This window comes from Tachyglossus aculeatus, chromosome 15 (genome assembly GCF_015852505.1).
Source record: "Tachyglossus aculeatus isolate mTacAcu1 chromosome 15, mTacAcu1.pri, whole genome shotgun sequence".
In the NCBI taxonomy this organism is placed as follows: Eukaryota; Metazoa; Chordata; class Mammalia; order Monotremata; family Tachyglossidae; genus Tachyglossus; species Tachyglossus aculeatus.
This window is the reverse complement of record NC_052080.1, coordinates 21,791,215-21,800,760: the sequence shown is the minus strand read 5'-3', so window position 1 is coordinate 21,800,760 and position 9,546 is coordinate 21,791,215. Positions and strand designations below refer to the sequence as shown.

Sequence of the window (9,546 nt, the reverse complement as noted above, 5' to 3'; positions counted from 1 at the left end):
CTTAGGTGCATCCTGGGTGCTTTTCATGTGAAGAAATATGGATGATGATGTGATGAGCCTGAGATGGGTTTGGGCACGTACTTCTCAAGCACTTAGTCCAGTACTCTGCACACAGTAAACGCTCAATAAATACGATTGAATGAATGACTGAATAAAGGCTGAACATTGCTGGTTAGACTGCTAATAATAACCGTGGTATTTGTTAAGCGCTTCCCATGTGCCAAGCACTGTTCTGAGTTCTGGGGTAGGTATAAGGTAATGAGGCTGGACCCAGAGGCTGTCCCACATGGAGCTCACAGTCTTAATCCCCATTTTACAGATGAGGTAACTGAGGCCCAGAGAAGTGGAGCGACTTACCCGAGGTCACAGGTGGCACCTCAGTCCTTCCTCTGCACCCTAAAACTGGAAACCTGTTTTACCATAAGTCCTGAGGGGCCCTGTGTGTCACGTCCCAACCCCAAGGCGTTCTGAGAGGGGAGGCTGGAGAACCCCACGACAGAACTGCTCTGTGGCCTCGGGCCAGTCACAGGCCCACAGACAAGGGGGCCAGTAGAACGGCCATTTGTCCACTCTGACCCCTCACCCGATCCGATTCTCAGCCGACCCGGCCAGTGTGGTACGGGTCGGAACCGGACGCCCTCTCGTCCACCATTTTTATTTTCCGTGCCCAGCCTCCCTCCACTCCTTTCCTCCGACCGCAGGGTTCCACGGAGCGGAAGCAGAGCCCGTGCTCCCAAAAACCGGAGAGGGGAACACCCCCGGAGAAACACCCCAAGATAGAGGCAGACTTCCGAGAAGCAGCGTGGTCTTCTGGAAAGAGCCCGGGCCTGGGGTCAAAGGCCCCGAGTTCCAATCCCGCCTCCGCCCAATGCCTGCCGTGTGACCTTGGGCAAGTCACTCCACTTCTCTGGACCTCCGCTCTCCTACTTAGACTGTGAGGCCCACACGGGACAGGGGCTGTGTCTGACCTAATTCACTTGTATCTACCCCGGCGCTTAGAACGGTGTTGAACCCATAGTAAGCGCTTAACAAATAGCATCAAAAAGTGTTCCGTGAGACACGTGACACCCTGGGCACCAGCACTTAGTACAGTGCTTGGCATATAGTAAGTGCTTTACAAATAACATTATTATTATTGTTTCGTACAAGATCTGCAAGGGCCATCAGTGGTAACCCCGGTGGCCAGTCTTAAAGCTGACTCGCCCTTCATTCCTGTCTTCTCCACTCCTCTGCCTTTTCCCTCCACTCTGCCAGGCTCCTGGGGTAAGAGTCCCCCCTGAAACTTGGGCTCCTCTACCTACTTCTTACACCAACAGTCCTTCCCTGGAAGCTGAATGGGACCGAAGCAGGAAGGAGAGAAACAGTGCGGCTTGGTGGAAAGTGCCCGGGCCTGGAGGCGGAAGACCTGGGTTCCAAGCCCATCTGTGCCGCCCATCTGCTGTGTGACCCTGGGCAAGTAACTTCACTACTCTGGGCCTCAGTCACCTCATCTGTAAAATGGGGGATCAAGAATGTGAACCATGGAACAGGGACCATGTCCAACCCGATTATCTTGTACCCACCGTGGAGCCCAGCACAGTGGCTGGCACCTAGAAAGTGCTTAACAGATACTATTAAAAAGGAGACAAAAAGGGAAAAAGAGACACAGAGCGGAGGGGACAGTGGGGCCTGGGAACTGGGGAGGCCTGAGTGAAGAACTTGAGTTTATTCACTGTTTCAATGATTGATTCATTTATTCTTATTTACTCAATACCCTCCTGGATGCAAAGCACTATACTAAGCGCTGGGAAAGCCCCGGACAAGGATTAGACACGATCCCCAAGGAGAATGTGAATGGGTTGCAGGTGTCTATAATTAAGTCTGCTTTTCCAAATCCTTTTAACGAGGGGTAGCTGCAAATGCCCTTCTGCTTAATAGCCTTCTGCCTCTTCCTTCCTTGATTCTCCAACCCCACCCCCAGAAACCCAGCCGCTCAATTAGGTGCCCTTCAATGGGGCAAGTGGCACTGCGTCTTTAAAGACTCAGAGGCGGCTGGGTATTTTGGAGCCCCATATAATGCCCCGTGGCTAGGCCTGTTATTTTTTGTAGGTTGTGGAGAGAGGAGGGAGTATGTCCCTTGGGGGGAGTGGGGCCTGGGTTTTTTTTTTTTCATTGGTTATCTTATCTTTTACTTATTCATTCAATAGTAGCTATAGGGCGTTTATGATGTGCGAAGCCTTGTAGGAAGTGCTTGAGTGATAGTCAATGCTAATTGAATTGGTGGTGCTATGAGGGTGTTTTTGATGGCTCCGATCTGACTTGGATTGCTGCTTTTCAGAGTTTGTTTAAGGTGGGGTAACTGATGTTGGCAACATGGGCGAGGGGGTGGTTTGCAGGGGATTTTTCTTTTTTATGGAAGAATCAGAAATGATTTTCGTGTTTAGGCAATATCTGTTCCTAATTAGGCAGGATTTGGTACAAAACTATCAAGTCACCAAGGCCAGTGTCCTTGCCCGCATGGGATTCTGCGCCTGGAATGAGGTAGAAGGTGTTTTATCACCTTCAAAGGGGTGCACATCCAGCCCCCATCCACTGGTAACCTTTCCACTGCCTTCCACCATCCTCTCGACTCAGCGCCGTGGGTCGGTCCAGGTAGCGTCGGTAGACTGTGAGCCCCCCCAGGGCAGGAACCCAGGGCCGCCGACCGGAGAGAGGTGAGGTGGTGGTACCGTGTTCCTCTCCAGCGTTATTAAACTGGAAGCCCCTCTGAGGGCAGGATTGCGCCGACCCCAGCCTTCTGGTTGGGGGCTTTCTTTTTGGACTCTCTAATTTCCCTCCCCCAAGGTAAAACTTGCTTCTTCACCCCAGTGGGACTGAATTACACGGCCTCAAAAGCCCAACACCGAGTTGGGTTTCACTGGTCGTACGTGTGTGGAGGAGCCTGGAAGCCCGTTTCGGGCAGGGGAGTGTGTTAATGTCGTTAAATTGTATTCTCCCAGGTACCTCTAAACAATACTGTGTGTTCAAACGGGATGGACTGACCCGTCCCACAACACCACAAACACAATCGCCGTTGTAGCAACAGAAGCTGAGTCATCTGAGTCATCCACAGTACTCATTGAGTACTTGGTAAATGTGCAACACCGTACTGAGCGCCTGGGAAACTACTACAGGGTGTAAATCTCTCCTTGACTTGAAACCTCATCTGTACAACATTGCCAGATGATTCCTCCCCTGATGCGTCATGGTTCCTACTTCAATGGGTGTAATTTATATCTATTATCTGCCTTCTCTATGTTGTAAGCTCAAAATGGGCAGGGAACCTGTCGATTGTGATACTGTGCTTGGTGTATGCAAAATGCTGGGTAAATACAAGTGACTGAAATGGTGGTCCTCAGCAATCAAGGTCTCTTCTCTTCTCCTCTCCCCCCCCCCACCGCCCGTTCTCCTCATTATACAGTGCTCCGTCAAGTACTGTGCCATAAACATTACTGATGTCTTTATGCAATACTACCGTCCTTCACTCGAAGTACTCACTTATTCTGTGTTCTCGTACTGCCGATCGGAGCTGATGTTTGGTTCAGCGAGCATTACTTCATGTACTGACCTTGTGTATGCCATTCTGCCTGTCTACATTAATGTCTGTCACAGACCAGATGCTTCTTAGGAGCAGGGGCCATGTATGTTATGTAGTGTTGAACTCTTGGAACCGTTTATACTGTGTTTTCTTGACGAAGTCCATGCTTCCCTCTGTAGACTTGTTTTGGGCGGGGCAGGTGTCTGTTAAACTTCTCTAATGTATGCTCCCCAGGGGTTATAACGTACACACAGTAAGAGCTCAAATCGTGTAACCTGACAGACTGACTTAGATTGTGAGATCCCAGTGGACAGGGACTGTGTCTTTTAGCACCAGCTGGCCAAAGAGGGGGCTTAAAGGTGTGTGGGCTTATTCAAGTCCGACCAAACTTGGAGCGGCGAAGATGGACAAGCATGCAGGAGCAGACTGGCGCTGGGTAAGGCTCATCTCCTCCATGAAGTCTTCCCTGATTAAGTTCTCCTTTCCTTTTCTTTAACTCCCTTCTACATTGCCCTGACTTCCTCCCTTTATTCATTCCTCTTCCCAGCCCCATGCTACTTATGTTCATATCTGTGTCTTTATATTAATGTCTCTTTTCCCTTTAGTCCATAATTTCAGGGCCTTGGCTGCAGGAAGAGAAAAGGCAGAAGTCCCAGCTTCTTTCTGCCCCCCTGGAGAAGTCTTCCAGACCAGCCTACTCAGAGGTGAGCCTCGGGGGAAGTGGGTGTAGGTAGTTGTGTTGGGGAGGGGGGGGGGTCTGCAGGGGCTAAGATTCTGTCAGGGGAAACTCAGATTGTTCACCCCAAGGCTGGACTCCCCAGGCTAAACCAGCCGGGGCCTCCCCTGCAGGGAGTGTGAGTAGTGGCTGCTCTGCCTCAAAGAGGGTCTCGTGTGTGTGTGTGTGTGTGTGTGTGTGTGTGCTCTCTCCTGTCCCGCCATCGACCCCCGGGCCTCGAATGCCCTCCCTCTGCCCATCCGCCAAGCTAGCTCTCTTTCTCCCTTCAAGGCCCTACTGAGAGCTCACCTCCTCCTGGAGGCCTTCCCAGACTGAGCCCCTTCCTTTCTCTCCCCCTTTCCATCCCCCCATCTTACCTCCTTCCCTTCCCCACAGCACCTGTATATATGTTTGTACATATTTATAACTCTATTTGTATATGTCTATTCTCTTATTTTGTTAGTATGTTTGGTTTTGTTCTCTCTCCCCCTTTTAGACTGTGAGCCCACTGTTGGGTAGGGACTGGCACCATATGTTGCCAAGTTGTACTTCCCAAGCGCTTAGTACAATGCTCTGCACACAGTAAGCGCTCAATAAATATGATTAATTGTGTCCGCCCTCTCCCCCTCCCTCCCTCTCTTCCCCCGCTCTTGCCCTCTCTCCTCTTCCCCTTCTCTCTCTCTAGTGAGCGTATGCAGGGATCAGTCCAGCTGAGGGGTGAGGGCACAGATGGAGCTGGGCACAGGAGTCAGTCCCCCCTGACATGAGCGGGGGGGGGGGGGGCCCCCGAGTGAGATTGCCCTGAGGCCTGACTAGGTAATAATACTAATAAATACTGGTATTTGTTAAGGGCTTCCTATGTGCCAAGCACTGGGGTTGAAACAAGGTAATTAAGTTGTCCCACATGGAGCTCACAATCATTCATTCATTCAATCAATCAATTGTATTTGAGCGCTTACTGTGTGCAGAGCACTGTACTAAGCACTTGGGAAGTACAAGTTGGCAACATATCGAGATGGTCCCTACCTATCAGTGGGCTCACAGTCTAGAAGGGGGAGACAGATAACAAAACAAAACATTTTAACAAAATAAAACACAATAAATATGTACAAATAAAATAGAGTAATGAGTACAAACATACATATATACAGGTGCTGTGGGGAGGGGAAGGAGGTAAAGCGGGGAGGAGGGGGCTCAGTCTGGGAAGGCGTCCTGGAGGCCTTGATCTTGATGCCCGTTTTACATGTGAGGTAACTGAGGCACAGGGAAGTTAAGTGACTTGCCCAAAGTCACACAGCTGACAAGTGGTATATCCTTAGGACCAAGGAAGCAGCTGGAGCCCTCGATGCATAATGGGAGAGCTGGCCCCATCATCCATCCCTGCCTCTCCAAGGACATCAGGGTTCGGACAGGACGGTGAGTGTCACGTTCTAGGCCTGGGGCTGTTGGGGTTGTGTTTTGGGCAAGTGGGTGGAATTGATGGTGTTAATTGAGCACTTAAGTCTAGAGCACTGTACTAATGGCATTTGTTATGTGCTTAATATGTGTGAAGCACTGATTTAAGCACTGGGGTGGATACAAGGTGATTAAGTTGTCCCAGGTGGGGCTTCTAGTCTTCATCCCCATTTTACAGATGAGGTAACGGAAGCCCAGAGAAGTTAAGTAAATAGCCCAAAGTCACACAGCTGACAAATGGCGGAGCAGGGATTAGAACCCATGACCTCAGACTGCTAAGCCTGGGCTCTTTCCAGGGAGCCATGCTGTTTCACTGTACTGAGTGCTTGAGTGTAGAGTGAAGGGATAGTATAGTAATGGTATTTGTTAAGCACTTACTATGTGCAGAGCACTGTTCTAAGTGCTGAGGGGGTTACAAGGTGATCAAGTTGTCCCACATGGGGCTCACAGTCTTAATCCCCATTTTACAGATGAGGTAACTGAGGCTCAGAAGTTAAGTGACTTGCCCAAGGTCACACAGCAGACATGTGGGGGAGTTGGGATTCGAACCCATGACCTCTGACTCCAAAGCCCGGGCTCTTTCCATTGAGCCACGCTGCTCCTTGTCCCCCATTAAAATCCACTGCATCCTTATCGTCCACAACTCGGTGCAGTGACCAAGTCCCACCTGGCCGAGGAGTGACCCTTGGCCAGGTTCCTATCCAAAGTAAAACTTCTTGCTCCTTGGCTGGAGGCCTGGGCTCCCCATTGAAAACACACCCACGCTTTATCCTCTCCAACCGCCTAAATAATAAACTATGGTATTTGTTAAACACTTATTATGTGCCAAGCACTGTTCTAAGCACTGGGGTGGATACAAGGTGATCAGGTTGTCCTTTGTGAGGCTGTCTTCCTCCCCATTTTACAGATGAGGTAACTGGCTCAGAAGTCGTGACTTGCCCAAAATCACATAGCTGACAAGTGGCGGAGCAGGGATTAGAACCCATGACCTCTGACTCCCAAGCCTGGGCTCTTTCCCCTGAGCCACACTGCTTCACTGTATTAAGTGCTTGAGAGTGTATAGTGAAGGGATCCTAATAATAATAATAATAATAATAATAATAATGGCATTTATTTAGCACTTACTATGTGCAAAGCACTGTTCTAAGTGCGGGGGAGATTACAAGATAAGGTTGTCCCACGTGGGGCTCAGGCTTAATCCCCATTTTGCAGATGAGGGAACTGAGGCACAGAAGTGAAGTGACTTGCCCAAAGTCGCAGAGCTGGAATTTTAACCCACAACCTTCTGACTCCAAAGCCCGGGCTTTTTCCGCTGAGCCATGCTGCTTCTCTGCTATCCCCCGCTAAAATCCACTGTATCCTTATTGTCCACAACTCGGTGCAGTGCCCAAGTCCCACCTCGCTCAGGATTGACCCCTGGTCAGGCTCCTATCCAATGGACAACTTTCTGCTCCCCTTCTGGAGGCCTGGGCTCCCCATTGGAGACCCATTTGTGCTTTTTCCCCCCACTCCAACCACCTAAATAATAATGATGGTATTTGTTAAGTGTTTACTATGTGCAAAGCACTGTTCTAAGCACAGCTGTTGGATACAAGGTGATCAGGTTGTCCCATGTGGGGCTCAGTCTTCCTCCCCATTTTACAGGTGAGGTAGCTGAGGCTCAGAAGTTAGGTGACTTGCCCAAAGTCACACAGCTGACAAGTGGGAGAGCAGGGCTTAGAACCCAGGACTTCTGACTCCCAAGTCCCAGCTTTTTCCACAGAGCCATGCTAAATTTTGAAGGGCTGGCACTTTCCCCAGGGGTGGGCTGGGGCACACCTTATCATGCAATCAATGCTCACATTTGTCCCCAGGAAACCACGGCGCAGCCTCTAATAGGACCATCGGGCCCCCTGGACGGCGGAGGACTAACGGGCCACTCTTTGGATGCCACGAGTGCTGCACCGGCCCCCACGTGAGGACGTTGGTTGGCAAGAGACTGCTGCCCCTTGGACCCCCCCCCCCCCTTCCCACCCCAATCCCACGATTGTATCCCCTTACTTCAGACGATGCCATTTCTTTTGGGTAGGGCTTAAGGGTCAAACGCTGCATCGTGGGTGCTGCACAAATTTCTGGCAATTCCTGGAGGAGATGGATGTGCGTGTGTCTCTGGTGTGAGAATGTGTGGGGACCAGAGCAGGGTGAGGGGGCCGCCTCTCTTTGGACTGGGAGACGAGTTCTGGAAACAGGGGTCTGGGGTTCGGAACAGGTGTTCTGAGGCTGGACCGTCTCACTATTGGAAGTCGCCTGGGGCCCTTAATTCTGTAGTCAGCACGGCTTCCTCTTTGGTCCTTTCGAAGTCACCTGGCCCGTCTCCGGCTTCAAGAGTACAGTCTCGCCTTCTGGCCCGAGAGGGGTGCCCCAGGGGGAGCGGGGTACAGGGACAGGAGTAGGCGGGGCGTGTGTGGGGGTGTGTGTGGGTGTGACTGCTTTGTCATCCATCTCTCCTGGAGGAGTCGAATGAGGGTGGGGAAGATTACTAGCAAATCCTAGAGTGGGAAGATGCCAAGTGGTTTCCCCTGCCACCCTACCCAGAGAAATGGCATGGTCTGGACCCCTCCCTCCCTCCCTCCTCCTCCCCTTTCCGTTCCCTTGACAGATTGGCCTCTGTAAGGCCACATGCATCTGTATGGAATAAAATGTCTGTGAGCATCACACCTGAGTCGCCCGGAGCCAGGGCTAGCTGGCCTGCTCCACAGAAGGGTTTTAATTTGAGGGTAGCAGTTGTGTACTCTAAGCAGGGGCATGCTACCAGGTTCTCACTTGGAGTTTGGCAGGCTAGAACTCACACTCTTCCCTCCCCACCCCCAGATCTCATTCCTTCAGTCTCACCCAGGCCTGGTAAAGAGGCAGGAGTCTTGAGAGGTCAAACAGAGGAGGTGATGATACCTCTTGTTTTCCTGCACAATCTGCCTTTCTAGCCTGAGGGTCTGTAGAGGAATGGACTGGAATAGTGTGGCTCCCATTACAGAGCCTCAGATGTCTCCCTGACCCTATCCGCAGGGTGAGCAGGGGAGGCAGGACACTCTAGGTGCAAGATTAAAGGAGGAGGCACCACAGGGTGAGGGTGGGCAGTGGTTCAGACTGGAGGTTGTCTCAGTTTCCACTACCAAGTCAGGGAGTCAGTCAGTCATGTTCACCTCCACATGGCCAAGATCTGCCCTTTCCTCTCCATCCAAACTACTACCTTGCTGGTTCAATCTCTCATCCTATCCCGACTGGATAACTGCATCAGCCTCCTCTCTGATCTCCCATTCTCCTATCTCTCCCCACTTCAATCTGTACTTAACTCTGCTGTCCGAATTATCTTCCTACAGAAACACTCTAGGCATGTCCCTCACCTCCACAAAAAATCTCCATGTGTTGCCCGTCAACCTACGAACCCTGCAAAAACTCCTCATTCTTGGCTTCAAGCTTCTCTATCCCCTGGCCCAATCAATCAATCAGTTGTATTTATTGAGTGCTTACTGTGCAGAGCACTGTACTAAGTGCTTGGGAAGTACAAGTTGGCAACATATAGAGATGGTCCCTACTCAACACAGCCCACATCCTACCTCTGACCTGCAATGCTCACTCTTCACACATCTGCCAAATTAGCTTTCTTCCCCCCTTCAAAGCCCAGCTGAGAGCTCACCTCCTCCAGCAGGATTTCCCAGACTGAGCCCCACTTTTCCTCTGCTTCTCCTTCCCTCCTCATTGCCCCTGCTCCCTCCCTCTACTCTACCCACCTCCCCACAGCCCTTGTGTATATATGTGCATATTATTATTTTTACTTAATGTG

The 9,546-nt window shown here is 50.9% G+C and overlaps 1 long non-coding RNA gene across 1 annotated transcript; it reads left to right on the top strand.

The window, feature by feature from the left end:
* Positions 1 to 2,977: 2,977 nt before the first annotated feature.
* Positions 2,978 to 5,682, top strand: LOC119937829. The gene is made up of 3 exons (XR_005454225.1): positions 2,978 to 3,992; positions 4,162 to 4,260; positions 5,591 to 5,682. It is a non-coding gene; the product is annotated as an uncharacterized LOC119937829 (long non-coding RNA).
* Positions 5,683 to 9,546: the final 3,864 nt, after the last annotated feature.